The sequence below is a fragment of the Globicephala melas genome, chromosome 2 (genome assembly GCF_963455315.2).
Source record: "Globicephala melas chromosome 2, mGloMel1.2, whole genome shotgun sequence".
NCBI lineage: Eukaryota > Metazoa > Chordata > Mammalia > Artiodactyla > Delphinidae > Globicephala > Globicephala melas.
In genome coordinates, this window is record NC_083315.2 from 2,642,747 (window position 1) to 2,662,561 (window position 19,815).

Genomic DNA, 19,815 nt, shown 5'->3' on the forward strand with positions numbered 1-19,815 from the left:
CTCATATTTTATGTGTGTGTACATATGAAGACTAAAAATCAAAATAGATTTTGATGGAATGCCACTCAATGATGAAAAGGAACAAACTACTGATACACACAAGAATATGGATGAATCTGAAGGGAATTACGCTAAATGAAGAAGTCAACACTAAAGATTATACACTCTAGGATTCCACTTATATAACATTATTGAAATGACAAAATTATAGAAACAGAGGACAGATCAGTGGTTGCCAGGGGTCAGGGCTGGCAAGTGGGGGAGGTAGGTGAGTGTAGTTATAAAATGGCACCTTGAGAAATCCTTGTGATGGAACTTCTCTGTATCTTGACTACAGTAGACACAAGAAGCTATACCTGTGATAACAAGTGCACAGGAACTAAATACATACATCCACAGATGAGTTCAAGTAAAACTTGGAAAATCTGAATAGGATCTGCATTGTATCCATGTTAGTATCCTGGAAGTTACATTTGGGGGAAACTATGTAAAGGGTACACGGGTTATTTCTTTTAACTGCATGTGAACTTACAATTATCCCCAATTTACAATTTAATAACAACAACAACAAAAAAAACAGCTTTAAGGTGCTTACAGCACACTCGCAAAGATAGTTTAGATTATCCATCCCTGACTACAGAATTCTAATTTTTTAAAGCAGTTTTCCTCCAGTTCATCCACATTCCGTGCTGTTGATGTCAGCCCATGAAGAAAGGCAGATTTAGGTCGACAAAAGGAGAAATGTCTTGAGGTTATAAAGAACACAATAAAAACATATTAATATTTTAAAAAGTAGATCTTGAAATGCACTTGAAAGTTTGAGATCATAATGACATAAATAAGCATTTATGACCTAAGAAAAACTGCCTCCTTTGGTACTTTGAAGTATTATAAAAAATCACACGGAATTAAATTACAAAGCTAACATACTTGTTTACGCAGCTGGTCTTTTTTAAAATTGAGGAACTTTAAACCTACAATTCTAATAGGCTTATTGGTGACACCCCAATCCTTTGAAAAATAAATGAAATATCATAAATCATCTGACAGTTCTTAAGCTTAGATTTTTATCATCACTCAGACACTTTAACAATAAAAAGCAATATGAAAGGATAGGATCTTGTTTATGTGACCTATAAAGTTTAAGACAGAAAATAAATCATACTATTAAATGTCATTTAGAACTCTAACTTCAATACTTAGGATTGAATTGGCATAATATTCTTGGTAATTCCTATGAGAATTCATACAAGTAGGGTAGCTTTCCTTACAAAATATTTCAGAACTCTGGCATTTCCTGTGATAAATGAAGCAATAAAGCTTTGGAATTGCAATTGGGTATATTTAAGCACTTCATATAGGCAACAGGACTGCCATCTTGCTGGATATCTAGCACTATGAATTTATTATTTGACATTCAAAGGAATGTTTGAATACTTATAAAAAGTCAAGGATTGGGGTAAGCCCTTTTCATTTTAAGCTACGAATTTAGGACCGCATTATAGCTACAGAGTTCAATCTTTATTTTCTGGCGAGTTCATTTAATGAAAATTACTCACAAATTTTGCAGGAGATGTTAAAATGAAAAATCCATAAATACCTTGAAACTGCTTAAGATTCAACAGAAGAGCAGTAAGATGTAAGTGTTAGCCACAGCATCCTGAGAATTTTTATCATAGTTAAGTTTCAAGAAGATAAATTATGGGAGACATTCTCCATGACCCGACTGTAAGATAACTTTAATGGCTGGTCAATGACCAGTCCAAGTGACATCCCAATTCTTAAAAGTGTGCCTTCAGACGTCCCCTGGACTAGCATTAGGGGACTGAGGTCAAAGCTGGGCCTATGTAAGACTGTAACCATCTTCGATTTCAGTCGTTTTTCAAATTCATTTTAGGATACAGCTACGGAAACCTTAGTCTCCAAATAAAGGCTTAACCAATGTCACATCCCTATCACGCTGTGTACAGGCATTTAATAAACATTTGAACAAATGACTGAATTAATGATATCAGAAAGCCAACTTCTTATATCCTGCATATCATATTGTTGCTAATAAAGAATTCTTAAAGATTAAATTTAAAATGTACATTATCTTTCATGAAATTATTACTAAATATTGAATATATACCAAACAATATTTTTGCATATGTGTAAGTTATAATGATAATAACATGAACACCTGTCTTCCTACTGTGGAGATTAGGGAATAGAACATTACCAGTCACTCCAAAGTCGTCTTTGTGGTCTTTCCCATTCCAATTCCACTCCTTCTTGCCATGCCTTCTCCCCAAACACCTTGAATTTTTTCCCTCACCTTCCTTTATAGTGTTAGCATATGTATCCCTAATCAAATCAAGAATCAAATCTTAAATTCTGTAAGATCTGGGATGGAATTATATTGGTTGGAATCATATTGGAAGCATTCTTATACATTCCTAAGGTTCACCAGTAGTGGTATGTTTCAACACGGCACAATTTATGCCTTCTCTTGTTGATGGCTATCTGAGTTCTTTCTGGTTTTCTGGAACATTGTCATATGCGTTTCTCCACGTATGTTTGCAAGAGCTTCTATCTCTCGGAGTGGAACTGCTGGGTTGGTATATGCACAAGTTGTTAGATAATGACAAAGTTTTTCAAGGTCGATCCAACTGACACCACCACTAGTGAGGGTCAGAGGGGTCAGGGTGCCCCACTGCATTGCCAGTCTGCTGGATATAAAATAGTACCTCCTTGAGATATTTTTTTAAGCTTTCTTTTTCCTCTTTTGGAGTGAAATTTACATACAATGACACGCACAAATCTTAAGTGGACCATCCCATGAGTTTTAAACAAATGCATATACCTTGTAACCCACACCAGAAGCACACCTCAGAAAAGGTGCCTTCGTGATCCTCCCCAGTCATCCGTTGCTCCTCCCCTAGAGGCGACCACGCTTCCGATTCTTTTCTCTCACAGACAAACCTTGCTTGTTCTAAAACTTCACAGAAATGGAGAATCGCACGATGTATTCTTTTGGATGAGGCTTCTCTCAGTTAGTATGATGGGATTCAGCCGTGTTGTTGCTGGTGTCAGTGCTGTTTCTTTCTCTCAGAGTAGTACTCTATTTTATGAACACACCAGTCTGTTTATCCGTTCTCTTACTGAGACACCTGGGCTGCTTCTAGTTTTTGGCTATTATGAATGAAGTCACATATCCATATGCTATGTTCTTCTTGTCTACATCTTATTTTGTGGATTTATATTTTCATTTTTCTTGGGTAGATACCTAGGAGTAGAATTGCTGGGTCACCAGGTAAGTGTCTGTTTAGCTTTATAGGAAACTTCCAGATCTTTTTCCTGAGAGGTTGCACCGTTTAAGCCTCTCACACAATATGTAAGAGTTCCGGTTGCTCTACATCCTTAACATTTGGTGTTACCAAGCTGTTTAACTGTAGCCATTCTGGTGGGTGTCTCACTATCGTTTTAACTTGCATTTCCCTAGCGACTAATGATGCTGAACACCGGCTTACTGGCCATTCAAACACCTTCTGTGGCGGAGCGTTGTTGTTCTAAAGTGTCTTTTCAAATCATTTGTCCCCATCCCCGCTTTGTGTTTTTGTTATGGAGTTGTATAAATTCATCATCTGTGTAGCCCTTCGACAAATACAGGTTTTGTGAGTATTTTTTCCCAGTCGGTGGCTCATCTTTTTGTTTTCTTAATGGTGTCTTTTGATGACCACAAGTTTGTTTTTTTAAATTCTGATAAAATCTAAGTTATATATTTTTTTCTTATGGTTATTGCTTTCTACATTTAAATCTTTGCCTACCTCCAAATCATGAAGATATTCTCTGATGTGTTTTTCTAAAAGCCTTAATGGTTCTAGCTTTTACATTTAAGTAACATGATCCATCTCAAATTAATCTTTGTGCACGGTGCAAGGTAGGAGTTGAGATTTCTTTTTTTCCATATGGATATCCAGTTATTCCAGCACCACTTACTGAAAACCTTTCCTCTCCCCACTTGGTTGCTTTGGGTCTCGGTTGGAAATCCAACGACCATATAACTGTGGGTCTCTTCCGGCCTCTCTATTCAGTTGCGTCCATCGGCTTGTTGATCTTTACGGCAGCACCACACTACCTTGGTTACTGTAGTTTAGGGTTAGGTTATGAAGTCAACTCCCCCAGCTATGATTTGGAGATTGTTCTGGATAGTCTCAGTCTTTTACATTTCCATATAACTTTTAGAGTCAGCTTGCCAATTAAAAAAAAAAAAAGCCTGTGGGATTATGATAGGGATTAAGTTGAATCTATAGGTCAATCTGGGGAGAACTGTCATCTAATTGAGTCTTCCAATCCACGAACATGCCATCCTTCTTCATTTATTCAAGTCTGCTTTAATTTTTCTCAATAATGTTTTATTGTTTCCAATGTAGAAATTTTTGCATGACTCTTGTTAATTTTATTCTTAGATGTTGTACTTTTATTAAAAATGGGAAATAGGCATATTATTGATAATCTCAGTTCAAAATAGGGCTGCTCCATCATACACACTCTTCTTGGAAATACTAAATACATCAAAATTCTGAGCAATTTTGTTTAATAAACAAACGAATAAGCATAGTATGTTCTGAATAGTAAGCAAGACAAGAATTTCTAAAAATGGGACAAGGACTCCACAACTTGACAGTAAAATAAAGGAATGGATATAATCCAAGAGCATACATGCTGGAAATGGGATCAGGAAGTTTCTTTAATCCACTCACTTTAAGCACATTCTGTGATGGGGCAAGAAGGGGGTTAAATATATGACCACTTCTATCTGAAGCTGCATTGATCTTTTAAGGATGGGACTCTTGGTACCTCACTGTTCCAAAGCCAACTCTTTTTTGACTTCAGGCCCACATAGTCATAACCAAGGGTTTCAAGAAGAGTAGAGCAAGAAGTATTTAGCTTCGACTTCTGAGCAGACATAACACAAGCCCTTTGTCCTCTGCTAAAGACAGGCCTGTATCCCAAAGCTCGTAGGTTTCCCATGTGGCCTCCTTTCTACTGCAACTTGTTTCACTCCTTTCACCTCACTGTTGTCCTCTTCCTCATTCTCTGCTTCTTCCAGGTATCACTAATTTCATTTTCCATCTTCACTGTCTGATTTTTCAGACGTCTGTATTTATCAGGATCTGGGAGTGAATGGATCAAATCCTTCATCACACACCACACCCAGCCCTAAAAGGCATCATCCCCCCTTCATCTTTGGCCTCTGCTTGCCTCTTGCTGGCTTCTCTTTTGGTTTCACTTTTTAGAAGTCTTTTCTCCACATGCTTTGCCTTAACTTTCTTCCCATGCTCTTCTTGATCAAATGCACCCTCTTCCGGAAGCCTATCTTCTGCTTTATCAGGGCTGATACTACCATGATCGTCTTCCTTAGTATCCTTCACAGTGGATTCCTACATTGGCGGCCACTGGTGAACCAACTTCCCTTCATCAGTCGTGTTATTTTCTTATTCACTTAAAGTGTTTCATTACTTTTTTTGTTTCTGCGATTTCCTCATCAGTACTAGGAGCAGACTGAGTCTGAGGCCCTTTTGGTTTGACCATCTTCGCTTCCATGTTTCCCCTCATCTGCCTCCCTTCCTCTCCCTCCTCTTCTTTATTAACACCATTGGCCAGCTTGTACTCTTCCTCTCCTGCTTCTGGCCTTTTTCTACCTTACTTAATGATGGACATCTTCTCACTGCAATAAGCTCTAAATTCCTCCACTTAGTCATGGGTGAGGGATAGAGCCTTAAGCTCTTTAACAACTTTGGTCAGCTGTTTCTACACTTTCTGAAGGAATCTTATCCAAGGAGCTGCTTATAGTAAGAACAAGAAATATAGCCTATTTGGGTAAACGTAACTTGTTCAAATCAAATACTCTTTCATCCTTCATCAGATATACTTACATATGTAAGAAACAAAATACCGGCTTCCCTGGTGGTGCAGTGGTTGAGAGTCCGCCTGCCGATGCAGGGGACGTGGGTTCGTGCCCCGGTCTGGGAAGATCCCACATGCCGCGGAGCGGCTGGGCCCGTGAGCCATGGCCGCTGAGCCTGCGCGTCCGGAGCCTGTGCTCCGCAACGGGAGAGGCCACAACAGTGAGAGGCCCGTGTACCGCAAAAAAACAAACAAACAAACAAAATACCTTTGACCTCTTTCTTTTCATTGTTGATCTTGGGCTAAAGATGACTCCAGTTTTTGTTTTTGTTTTCTAGATGTCCATACATTTTTCTGGATTGATTTTTATTTCTCTCATAAGCACTTTCTACTCAAGAAGTTGCTGTACTATCCTTTCTTTCTTCTGACTCTGTGAATATGAGTTGGTATCCTCTGGGCAATCAAACTGAAGAACTCAATTCGTGGCCTGAATATCCAACACCCTGGCTATAGTATCAGTACCAAAGAGCACAGTTCACTCTCTTGCAGATAAACTTATTACACACTTGCATTGTTCTCATCTGCTGTTGTCAACAACAGAAGTCAAGAATAGAAATACCAGAGTACAGGCAGTAGGAAACTTGGTTTAGGGACCGAACCTCTCGACAACTGGAAAAAAATATAATACTTCTCAAAAAGGAATATAGGATACTTATTTCTTACTTCAGCTCACAACCTATGTAGTTTTATTCCAAAGGGACAGGGATGTTATATTTTACTTTTCTCACCAACTCTAACATATTCAGAGATTTTCAAACTCAAGCACACAAGGTACAAGGTCTTTTACAGATCTGAGTTGTTTTGCCTAGAAAAAAGCAAAGTCAATGTTATTTAGAAAGATGTTTTCTTTCTTTCTTTCTTTCTTTCTTTTTATAACAGCATTCGTAGTGTCAGCAAAGGTCCACGCCCAAGATTCTACTCTACCTCATCATGAACTAACCTTTGGAGACGGGTGTCATGAACACTTATTGTTTCATCCTTGTGTTCAACAGTCAAACCTGTATGCAAACAAGTATAATATATTTATGTGGTTGATCTTCTCAAACACCCTGTCTCAGGTCTTTCCATCGATGATGAGATTGCTGAAAAGCCAGGATTCTTTCCTAATTCTCAGAAAAGGCCTGAGAAATAGATAAGTTCTCTCGTAGAAAGTATTATCAGGACCCAGAGTCTGTCTGTCAAAGTCTATTAAGAATGATAAAAAGCTTCCAGTACTGGGATAAGGAAAATCAAAGTCTTGCCAGATCCTGTTCTGGCAGCTCCAAGTACGTCTTTACCCTGCAAAGCCAGGATTAAAAAAATCTGTTCTCTATTATTGCCTCCATAAAGGCCCAAAGGAATCATTTTTGAAAATTCTTTAAGTTCAAAACTATTTGCTGGTTGACTTATACTTGAAGGATTGTTTAAACAGATATAAAAAGCTCTAAGTTACCTATTCTTTTCTTCAAAATCTTTAAAGTATATTCCATTTTCCTGCATTGACTGAAATCTGAGGCCAACATAATTTCCCCCCTTACAAAAAAAACTCAACCTATGTGCCTGGTTCCCCAAAGGAATTGTTCTTTACCTCTGAGGTCCAGCACTTTTACTAGGCACAGACACACAGTACGCCCCTTTAATATGCAGATTCTAGTTGTCTTTTATTTCAGAAAAGCTTAATCTCTAAATATTGGATTTACTTCATTAGTTTGGGTGTCTTGTTGTATCTACAATTATATATACGATGGACCTGTTCTGCCTGTCTTCTGTATCAGCGGTCTACAAATTGAGGTACATTTAGAGCTATATGAAGACTAAGAGATACGTCGGCACAGATCGTTTAAAGGCAATCAAATTCCAGATCCTCAACCTCCGTCCTTCCTATTACTGACCTCTTCCGGAATGTACCTGAGGCCAAGGTACCATGCCAGCCTCTTCTCAGTCCCTCTTCCCCTCCTTCACAATCACTCTTTTCCCACTTTACAAAAGAAATGCATACCACTCACAAATCCCGGCTAGTGCATTGCCTTGGCATACAAAAACCCTCCAGGAAGCCAAACCTGTAAATCCTCCTTTAATCAAAGCACTACAGTAAGGATTTGTTCACTCCCCATCATACGTATAACATACCTATTTTATTAAGAAATGGAGTATGTGGGCCCATGTTAGTAAATTACAAAATCAGGTACAGAGTAGAATGAAGCAGTAATGAGAGTGTTTTTACTTAAGGACCTTACCTTCCAAAACCCTTACTATTGTAAAAGGTACAGCTCAACTCTGGGAGACTTTAGGGAGCGCAAAGCAAAGAAATCTTGAAGGCAGCAGCATCACTGTATCCAGGCAACACGTGGCAAGGCTCTGTGCCTTATCTATTTGTCTGTGTTAGAATTAGAATTCAGCTGTGTGATGGTTGTCATGGAAACGTACATTAACATATTTATTTGAGCTGAAAAATCAAGTCGGATTTTTACTGACAGAAGGAAGTCTGACTTGGAAGATAAGTTTAAAGTTGATGACTAAGCTTTGTCAATTAGATTAAATGGCAACCATTTTCCCTCAATTCAGTGACGTACATTATAGCTGCAAGGTTTTGATAAAAATACGTTTCAAACATATGTTAAGACGAAATATTCCTCTAAAAACTCATTGTATGTTGGTAAGTATATATTAAAATTAATAATGTTTCTAAATAACACTTTCTAAGCATATTGGGTTAAACAAGGTGCCTCTAAGTAAAAGAGTAATAAATATAACAGTTATTTGATAAATCTTAGTTAAGCCTTTTTAATAAACTTTCCCAAACTGAGAAAGTGATAATAAATCCCTTTCAAAGTCAGATGGTTTCCAATTCTTTGCTTTCCACAAATGATTGAGTAATTGAGTTGCTGGCAGATAGATCGTTAAACTAATTTATAGATCGCTTTTTGATTTCTGGCACACAGCTCAGAAGGATGAGGAAAGGTAGTAACTGATGCAGTTCTGGCATACTGTAAACACTGCTATTTTAAACCCAAAGGCGTTACATCATCTTTTAAATGTCTGTCTGACTTGGCTCCCTTCTCGCATCTCTAATCCCTATGACCTCACTCTTCTTCTGTATCATCTCTTTTCCCTTCCAGGCCTTCCAATTTTGTTTTCATTCCTTTGGTAGCTTTGTTTTTTTCCTTCAACTGTTCTTTCCTGGGTTCTGCTTCTAATTTTATAATTAAGCCTAATTATAATTATTAATTTATAACTGATAATTTCACCATTTCCCATTTTGCCTGTGATATGACACAGGAATCCAACAGTATGCTCTTTCATATGAGCAATCTCTTGCCCCAACTTGATACACTGAAAAACCCACCCGTCCTTTCCCCCAGTGGTTTACAATACCAGTTTTGTTATAAATCTAGGTTCCATATATAGATGGATCTGTTTCTGAATTCTCTATTCTTTCCATTGGCCAATTTGTATATCTTTATATCATACACTGGCTTAATTATTATAATTTTACATTAAGTCACAATATAGGTAGGAAAGACACTTTGTCTTCACTTTGTCTTTGTAATTCTTGGACCACTCCTCTACCATGTTAAGTTCAGAATTATAATGTTAAGCATCACCAAAATAACAACATTAAAGATGAGTAATACTACTACTAGTAGTAGTAATGTTAAAACCCCCGAAATTTGTTAGGAATTTGATTCTAGGTGCATTGAGAGAATTACTATCTTTGCAACATTAAGTTTTCCAATCCATTAATACTGTGTTTCTCTCCATTTAACTGGACTGTAGCTAATGTCTTTCGATAAAAGTTTATAACTTTCTCAATAAAGGCTGTAGATATTATTTCTTAGATTTATTCAAATGCTATTACACTGTGCCTCTACTGTAAATTGTATATTTTTAAATTGCATTTTCTACAGTAACTCCACTGTGGAGAAACCTGGCGACACCACGTGATGAAGGTTAACATCGCCAGTGATGTCATGTTGATTGGATGAGACATAACCATGAGAAAACATCAGACAAACCCAAATTGAGGTCCATTCTACAAAGGATCTGACCATTACTCTTCAAAGCGTCAGGTCCCAGAAAGAAAAGATCAAGAAATTGCTACAAATTGGAGTAGACTAAAGAGATAACAGCTACCTGGGTTTGACCCTGAAACAGAAAAAGGACATCAGTAGAAACACTGGGAAAATCTGAATAAAGCCACAGTTCAGTTAATATTATTGTATCAATGTTAATTTCTTAGTTTGAGAAGATATACCACGGCTATGTAGGATGCTAATTATTTCAAAATAAAATGTTTTTAAAAAATTACATCCTCTGTTTTGTTTCTGTTTTTGCTGGTCCATAGAAATGCAATTGGCTTTTCCACAAAAACTTTGTGTCCAAAAACCTTGCTCAACTCTCTAGTTAATGCTAAGAATTTAGCTGCAGAGTGCTGGAAAATTTCTACATAGACATTTATATCATTTGCCAACAGTGACAGTGTTTTTCTTCCTTTCCATTCCTACACTTTTTTATTTTTTTTAGGGTTTTCTCTATTTTACTCTGCCGGCTAGGATCTCTGATACAATATTGATTAGAAATGGTGATATCATGGATCCTTATCTTTTAAAAGTTAAGTTATATCTGCTAATAGCCAGAGATAATTTTAATTTCATCAGAATAGTCTAAGGAAACTAAATTGCTTTTGCCTTGAACATTTCTATCATAGAGATAGCAATACCCTTTTAAAACTTTTTCCAATGCTAAAACGTTTATTTGAAAAGCATAAAAGAATACACAACACAGAGAAAAAGAAGTAACATGAAGACAGAAAAGAAAAGCAATATGGTATTATGTTATTAAAAGAAAATAAAAGCTGTGACATTAACCTTGTAGACAACTAACATCTGTGTTATTAAAAGAAAATAAAAGCTGTGACATTAACCTTGTAGACAACTAACATCTCCAAACTTTGCTGTCCCGCCTCATGGTGTGGAGCTGCCACTGAGAAGTAGTGTCAAGCCAGAGTCCACACTTCCAAACCTCCTCCCTTGCACCAGAGGTGGTCTTGTGCATAGCTGTCCCCACAAGAATGGGGCTGAATGTCAGATCTCAGGTCGAGGCTTTCCAGAAGCGGGTGAGGTAGCTTCCTGCTCCTTCCCCAGCTACTGGAGGACTCAGAGGCCCAGGTTAATGACAGTTACCGACTGACGGAGGACGCCTTCAGTGCACTGCTCGTTAGCAATAGATACACTTTAAATAGGTTGAAGCTGTTACGTTTTTTGTGGTTCACTTACTACAGCACTTAGCTTTCCCCAGCTAACATTAAAAAAATGGTATCTTTAAGTGGGGTGCAGACCAAACAAAACAAATCTAAAATATATGACAACTGCTTAGCAGCCCGGCAGCAGGCAAGGGAGAGACCGAGTAAAGGATAGAAGGACAGTCATGTCACACAGTCACAAAACTTTTAATACAAGTACTGCTTGTGAAGAGGGAACCGTGGTTAAAGAAGTCGAAAAGTGGCTGTCTCCAGGGAGCTAACTGGAAAGCGGCCTCCGTCTGGGGCAATGGAGATGCTCTGTATCTTGGTCTTGGTGGCGGCCTACACGGTGTATACGACTGTCAATCTCACTGAACCGAAAGCTGTGCCTTTGCTCTGTGTACATTATACCTCAATGCTTGAAAATGCCTGAGATAGCTTCAGAGCTATCTACCTAAGTGTTAACTAAGTGTCTAACTAAGCCTACAGGGAAAAAGAGATGGAAAACAATATCAGAATAACGTTATTACTTGCTGCATTTATTGAGAATTTACAAGAAAGAAATCTGCACAGGCAAGGAGTGACAGGTCTGAGAGCAGAACTGAAAGGGAGCGGAGAATCCCAAAGTCTGGAGGCTCCCAGGGTTAGAAAATCTGACCGCTTCCTGATTTTACACAGCAAGAGAGGAGACTGAAAAAGGCTTTGAGTAAAGATGGCCTGTTAGGTCTTCTCAGGTGAACAGGGGGAAGTCAGCCTTGCTGCCGATCAGGCTGAGTCGGTGAACTTCCCAGGAAGCCTATTTCAAATGGCCATCCAAGGGCCCCCATACACTGAGAGAGGGGGAACGGGAGACAGGAAGCAAAGGAATAAATTAGGCGTGGGGCTTCCTGGCATGCTTTTCTGGCTAGAGAGACCATACACAATTTACTGTCCAACCCAGGACAGTTTTGAGAGTGAAAGAGGGCATTATCACTTAACCTGCACGAGGGATATAAACTGAGACTGTCCCTGACAGATGGGACACGTAATCCCTCCGTCTGGCATATGGAGTCAACTACAAGGAGGGAGGTCAGAAGCCAGCTAAGTTTCTGAGGGAATAACGTTGCCAGCCCCCCACCCCCCAAGCCTTGCCTCTAAGCCTCCAGCTGACTCCTAACACAATGCTCTAACCACCAAAACTGCATGATCATAAAGTAGGAAACAAAGGTTACACAGCCTCCAAGGCGGGAATATTCCCCCAATGTCCGTATAAGCGTGACCCTGGCGGAAGATGGGCAAAGAAGAACCTTCCAGAAGACATTCAGGTCCTAGGGAATACTGAACAGTGGAGCTCCTTCTAGAGAGCAGGGCTGGAGTCTAAGCAAGGGACATCTTCTACCCCAGGCAACAGTTCTTCCAAATGCTTCTTGCCATTCCAGTTTTTTGGGTCACTGTCAGTATTCCTAATTCTAAACGTTCCCTCAGCTTCAGAAAATTAAACACAAACTTGTAAGTTGCATCTTGGGCCTAATGCAATAAATTATGGACACTACACGTAACGTGATGGTGGTGAGAATAAACCCGAAGAGTCTTTTACAAAGATCACTCACTGAACTGCCTGCCAGGAGGCCATGTTTCTCCTCCAACCCTCGCTGTTAACTGTATGACCCTGGATAAATCATGATTTCTCCGGACTTCAGTTCCTTCATTTGTAAAATGAATAAGAGGATGTCTTCCAGTTTTATAATTCTAATTCAAAATTCTCGACCTCGCTAAGCCAAAAGAACTACAAAGTCCTCCACAAAATGTCATTACCTAGAGAATCCATAAGAGACTGGGTCTGGTTTTTACAGCAAAAGCAACTCAGCACAATTCTAAAAAGTTATATTGGCAAGAAGAATCCTGGCACTTTTTCATTTCTTGACTTTTCTATATTATTTTGTTCTCATTATAGTACATTAAGAAATAAAATATAACCATTTTTAAGTGGAAAAAGACACTTGCCTTCCATTTCATTAGGCTTTCGAAACTAGTCCAAAAAGCGGAGGGAGCTGCACTGCACTTAAAATTTCAATTCTTTTTTAACGTTCACAACCTAAAATTCTGAATGTTTTAAAAACCAAAATGCTATTTGGAGGAGATTTTTAATCCAAAAATACCATAATAATACATTTTATTAGTTATATAGTCAAAAATAATATTCATCAAATCCTAAAAATATTATTTTTTCAAATAATTAAAATTTGAAAAAAGTGTTTGCTAAATTTCAACTTTTGATGCCTCTAATTTCTGGAAAAAATTAGCACTCAGGACTCTGTCTTCTACACTGATAAAAGATAAGACAAAAACTAATATTCTACACTGATACTTTGTTACTCACAATTAATATAGTTTTATACATGTATAAAAATAAGAGCCAAACATATTTGAAAAGTAGGACCCAAACTTTGTCACTTCTAATCACAATATGTTTTGGGGAATTCCCTGGTGGTCCAGTGGTTAGGACTCAGCTCTTTCACTGCCAGCCCAGGTTCGGTCCCTGGTCAGGTAACTAAGATCCCACAAGCCATGTGGCACGGCCAAAAAAAAAAAAAAAAAAAAAAAGATATCACAGTATGTTGGGACAAAAAAAAAAAGAAAAGTATTTTGCAGGTCCTGCTACCACATACCCTAGTATCATCACTGAGTTTCTAAATCAGTCATATTTATTATCACTGACTATAAAACTATGGACCAGATGTTAGACTATCACACAAAACCAAGAAGTATCAACTCCACAGTACCTTGAGAAAAGATCACTCAATTATCTGTTGAGTGAATTAGTGAATCAAAAAATACATAAAATATTTATGTATTTATGGTACAAAAAAGCACCATAAAATATCCTGAAACACAAATTTTCAGGTGTACCTCAGATTATATAAAACATTTAAATAGGTTTAAATAATGGAAAATTTGTAAGTGGAATATTTTAAATGTGCTAAGGAAACTAGAGATATTTGACAGTAACTAACTCTCAGGTAAAAGAAGAAATGCTTTCTAATGACAAAAATTATCCCTTAAGAGAATATTTCACAATTTATGTTTCTATATCAGTACTGATGTTGAGGGGTCCCTTGTTTGTTCTTATCCAGAACACTTTGTATATGACAATTTCTCTTCTCTGGAAACTTTATCGTTTATCTTTTCTTTCTGTTCTAGGAAAGTGTCTTATATTATTTCTTTGATAATTCTCTCCAAATTTTCTCTTGTATAAGTGAGTGACAGAATCTTCTGGACTGTGTCTCTAATTATTTCTTCCTCAAATTTATTTTTCAATCCCTCTAAGGAACTGATTTCAGCCACCACATTTCTTTTCTTTCTTTTTTTTTTTTCGTGGTACACGGGCCTCCCACTGTTGTGGCCTCTCCCGCTGCGGAGCACAGGCTCCGGACGTGCAGGCTCAGCGGCCATGGCTCACGGGCCCAGCCGCTCCACGGCATGTGGGATCCTCCCGGACCGGGGCACGAACCTGCATCCCCTGCATCGGCAGGCGGACTCTCAACCACTGCGCCACCAGGGAAGCCCCTCAGCCACCACATTTCTAATTTTGTGAGTTACTTCTTGTTCTTTAATTTTCCTCTCCTTTAATTCTCCTTCTTAAAAAGGATTCTGCTATGCAAAATCTTCTCACGTTTTCAGAGATAGTAATTAGTTTGTTTCTTAAGTTCCCTGCTGTTTTGTCCCCTCAGAGTTCTTTATTTCTGTTTGCTTTATCTCTGCTTTCATATGGGAGGTATTCCCAAATATCTGTTGATCCTTGGCTGACTCTCCCTATTTAAGTGTAAGTTATTAGTAAAGCAAGATGGCGGCTCTGCCTATGGGCTGAGCTTGTTGAAGCTTGCTCTTCACGGAAGAGCAAGTGGGGAGCAAGCTGGCTTTCCCTGTGGGGAACCCCTATAGGAAGTCTCTCTGGGACCCATCAGGCTCTCTGGACAATCCTCCAGCACCTGACTGGGAACTTGGCCCCTGATGCCCTAAGAGCAGGGCGGATGTTTACTTGACTCCACCCTCCACAGCTCCCGTGTCCCTGAGCCTCGATTCTCTGAAGTGTCAACATCTCCAGAGAATAAACCTTCCATTGCCTGGGCTGTGGGGAAGGTAGTTATCTGGCTGGGGTGAGACAAGGATCCGAGTGTCCAACTGGTCCTTTCACAGACTTGCAGCGGGCGGGGTCTGTTTCTAACCGGATGCCTTAGCTCCCTCTCCAGCCTAACCAGAGACCTCCTAGGGTTCTGTGGGCAAAGCTGCTTCCTGGTGTGTTACTCTCCTCGTGGGGCTTAGGTGTTTCACTGTCCTTGGCTAAGTCACAGGGTCATATGACTTCTGTGTTCATATTTGTGGGTTACTAATGTCACCTACTTTTTATCAAAGATAGAGCCGGAATTTTTTTTTTCTTATTTCCTTTGTTCTGGATGGATTTTGTAATAGGAGAAGGCAGAAAGTTCTCTATTTGCCATCTTAAAATCAGAACTTACAGTCTCCACCACACACCATTTGTAACGCTCTGAGGCCACTACAGTTTTGGTCTGCTGAGCACACACTCCCACCACCCTTCCTCGAATTCTTTGGAGAAAGCCTCTCTGCTGCATGAGAAGACCCCAGGGGGGCTTCCAGTCCCTGGACCACATCTCTTCACTGAAGCACTGGGAAATCATGCCCTCCGCTGGGCCTCAGTGATGACTCATCACACACGGGGTCAAGGAGGGTTGATTCGCATCTTCTCTAAGGCAGGCAGCAAGGTGTTTAGCCCCACAAGTTCTCTTTCTGTTGGGACTGCTCAGCTGAGAAGATGACAGTCTCAAGCCACTGCCGGTCATCTCACTGATCACATGCTGTCTGGAGAATGACGAATAAAGAAACCAGCAGAGCTGAAAAAGAGTCCAGATGAGATCATCCGAGTTCCTGGCTGCAACCATGCCTGACGCCAGATGTACCTCTGGAAACCATAGTTATATAAACAATTAAGTTCCTTTGATTTTCATAAGCTGGCTTGAACTGGCTTTCTTGCATTTGCAACTGAAGGAGTCCTGATGAATTCATCATTTAATTGAAATGTTCCAAATTACTAATTGAATGACACAACACCACTTCTTTGCCAAAAATTAAACAGCCTAACTTCTTTTATTAAAACAAAATCACAAATAGTAAATATCATACCCATATGCCCCTTTCACCATTTAGGTAAGATACTTTGATTTTATCTGAATAGTCTCATGTTTTCAGGACAGCACTACCTTGGAGACTGAGGCACATATATGTTCTGTAGTACTGCATACCCAACAGCCCTAAGCTGTAGAAGAATCTTCTTCCAGGGACTTTGGAAAGTCCTGTCATTTCTTTAAACCTTCTCTACTGGAGTTCTCAGTTCTTAATAAAATTCAAGTTGTACGGCTGTCTTACATAAACGCTATGTGGAAAAATGAAATAATATATCTCAAAATATTTGGTCCCTTTGGAAGAAAAGTAGGGTCTAAATGTAAAGAATTATTCGGCCTCAATCTCTGGCCCAGTGACGGGAAACCAGGATAATTTCAATGCAAGGGTTTATGGGAAGGAGGCAGACAGTAATAACATGCTTCCAAGGAGGCAGGCGGGGATACTTAGAAGGAATGTGTTCCTTGGATGCTCTCCCTGGACTAACCTCCCCAGTGTTATCTCCGGGCCACTGTGCTCACCAGCCCAAGAGTCAACATCTAAGCCTCTAGGTCTGAAGTTCCTGCCTGGGTCTTTATCACTTTCAAGTGCATCTAGAGGCTGGGCAGGTAATCCAATACAGTGAGGAGACTAAACATTTTTAATGTATTATGATTCTTTTATTTGCAGGAAAAAGTAAATCTTATTAACATTCCAGCCTCTCTCACTCTCTTTTTTATTGGTTTAAGTTGCTTTTTTTTTTTTCATGCAGCACTTCTATCTATTATTTCTACTTTGTCCATGGCTTGCTTCATAATGCTATCTTAAATAACAGCTTTGGACACGGAAACTCCTTGCATGCACAGAACTTGTGTATATGAGTAAGAGTGAATAACAGTGAAGAGAATAATGGCTCAGTTTATTGAAACTTAGCACGTGCCATACGCTGTTCCAAGTCCTTTCCATGTATCTCCTCACTTTGTCTTCACTTCAGCCCTGTGAGGCGGGTACCATCATCCTCATTTGACAGATGAGGGCATGGAGAGTCACTGAGAGGGGTAGGCGGCTGGTCCAACATTACAGAGCACACAAGTTTTAAGTACGAACGCAGGCACCCTGTTCCAGGGACCTCTGCCCTTAAACTATTACTCTGCACTCCACCAAGAAATATGCCATCAGTTACGGGTCGAATTGTGCCCCTGCAAAATGTTACACTGAAGTCCTAAGTCCGGGTAACCGTGAACGTAACCTTATTTGGAAATAGGGTCTTCGTAGACATAACTCAGTTAAAATGAGTTTGTCCTGCATTAGGGCAGGCCCTAATACAATATGACTACTGTCCTCATAAGAGGAAAGTCTGGACACAGGGAAGACAGCCAAGAGAAGACGGGGGCAGAGGCTGGAGTGGTGGTGCCACAAACCAAGGAGCACGTGGGGCTACCAGCAGCTACAAGAGGAAACACGGGTCCTCCCCCGAGGCCTCTGAGGGAGCAGGACCCTGCCAACACCTTCATTTCAGATTTCTAGCCTCCAAACAATGAGAGAACAAACTTTGGTTGTTTGACGCCACCCAGTTTATGGTACATTGTTACAACAGCCCTAGGACAATAACACAGTCTTTCACTTATACTGAAACGTGCTATCCTATCACCCTGTTATTTCCAATTTTAACACAAATGGCAGTATAAGCAACATTTAACTTTCCTCTTCATTCTGTTTAAAGGAAACCAACAGCCAGGGGTGGGGCTGTGAGAACTGGAAAGCACAGGCTCCCATCTCATTGAGGCAACTTCTCGTCAGCTCTAACGGACGACAGCCACCTGCAAAGGTAGGACTAAAGCTGCCACATCTGACAGTTTTCAAGAGAACCCAGAAATCTGGATTCGTACATTAAATTAATTAACAGCAAATTCAATTAGGAACTAGTTAGAATAATGCTAGTTAATAACGAATTCGCGTTTAAAAAGAACATTGTGCAAGCCAAACATGGTCCCCAATTATGGACAGTCTCTGCTTTGTACGTTTACTTTGCTTCCTGTGTCTCCTCTCCCTTCCTGGAGGCATCCATCCACCAGATGTAGGAAGCAAGAGCAGTGCTGGCACTAGAAGTCAGGTGGGAGTCAGCACCTCAGGACTAGGGACGCCTCCTGGGACGCATGGCAGATGCGGAAGAGCCCTAGGCACTTCTGGGTCCAAGACTGAACAGGTGCAGTCTTCTGGATCCACATCTGAATACTATTCTAATACCATTCTCCCATGGTCTCAGCTGGGCTTCCTAAGGCATTTGCCTTTCAGGAGAGACTTAGGGCTTTAATGGGGTAAAGGTTTGGGGTAAACCTAGGACATGACCTTGGTACTCCTCAGGCTCATGGCCACTTCATTCGTAACATTGTCCTTGTAACTTAACGAGTTCCCTACATTTCTTATCTCTTCTCTGTATACGTGGAAGAAGTTTAAGTGGATGACAATAGCTCAGAGCTCTCTTTCAGTATTCACCATCCTGTAACCTATGAACGTTGCCCAGAAACCCGGAAACACTTTTGAAGAGCAGTTTTGTGAAAGTACTTTTACAAAATGTGACTTTATTACTCAGGCTTATTAAAAACTTCAAAAATATAAAGAATTATCCTGAGAATGTTAACATTAACTTTAGTCCAGTAAGTCTATGACTAGTGAGCAGACTTAGAACATTCTGAGTCCTCACTGGCTATGAACATTTCAGTATCTAGCAGAGTTCAGACCTGTTGGATATGGTATAGAAACTAATGATTGCTTCTGGTAAGTGAAATGAGGTACCTGGTATGTAGCCAGGACTCTCTCTGCTGCACTGAGATGTTTAATTCAGTGACGCAGTTTGGCAAACCATGGTGGTGGGGACTTACAAAACTGACAAATATTATTTGGAAAGTTTGTAGAGCAATGTTAAGAAGTGAAATACCACAAAATCTATCCAAATCATCTCATTTAATGCTTTGTGGGTTTTTGCTTGTTTTTTGCTTTCATTAAAAATCTCTCAATCTTTCAAGGGTTTTTATACGTGTAAAATCATACTGAAATTCACTAGCTTATTATTCTCACAACCATCCCAAATGGTCAGTAAAGCAGGCTTTATCCCCATAGGATAAATGAGGAAACTGAAGCTGAGAGCATTAAATATTTTAAATTAAAATTTCATTATTCTCCAAAGAAGATATACAGATTGCCAACAAACACATGAAAGAATGCTCAACATCACTAATCATCAGAGAAATGCAAATCAAAACTACAATGAGGTATCATCTCACACCAGTCAGAATGGGCATCATCAGAAAATCTACAAACAATAAATGCTGGAGAGGGTGTGGAGAAAAGGGAACCCTCTTGCACTGTTGGTGGGAATGTGAAGTGATACAGCCACTATGGAGAACAGTATGGAGGTTCCTTAAAAAAATAAAAATAGAACTACCATACGACCCAGCAATCCCACTACTGGGCATATACCCTGAGAA

At 39.5% G+C, this 19,815-nt stretch overlaps 1 protein-coding gene and 2 pseudogenes across 24 annotated transcripts in view; all 3 read right to left on the reverse strand.

The window, feature by feature from the left end:
• ZNF438 (zinc finger protein 438) overlaps positions 1-19,815 on the reverse strand; it is a 498,265-nt gene that overhangs the window by 171,353 nt on the left and 307,097 nt on the right. The gene's annotated exons all lie outside the window — the stretch shown is intronic.
• On the reverse strand, positions 4,929-5,577 carry LOC138842294 (probable ATP-dependent RNA helicase DDX10 pseudogene; annotated as a pseudogene).
• LOC132596844 (probable ATP-dependent RNA helicase DDX10) lies at positions 5,774-6,692 on the reverse strand (annotated as a pseudogene).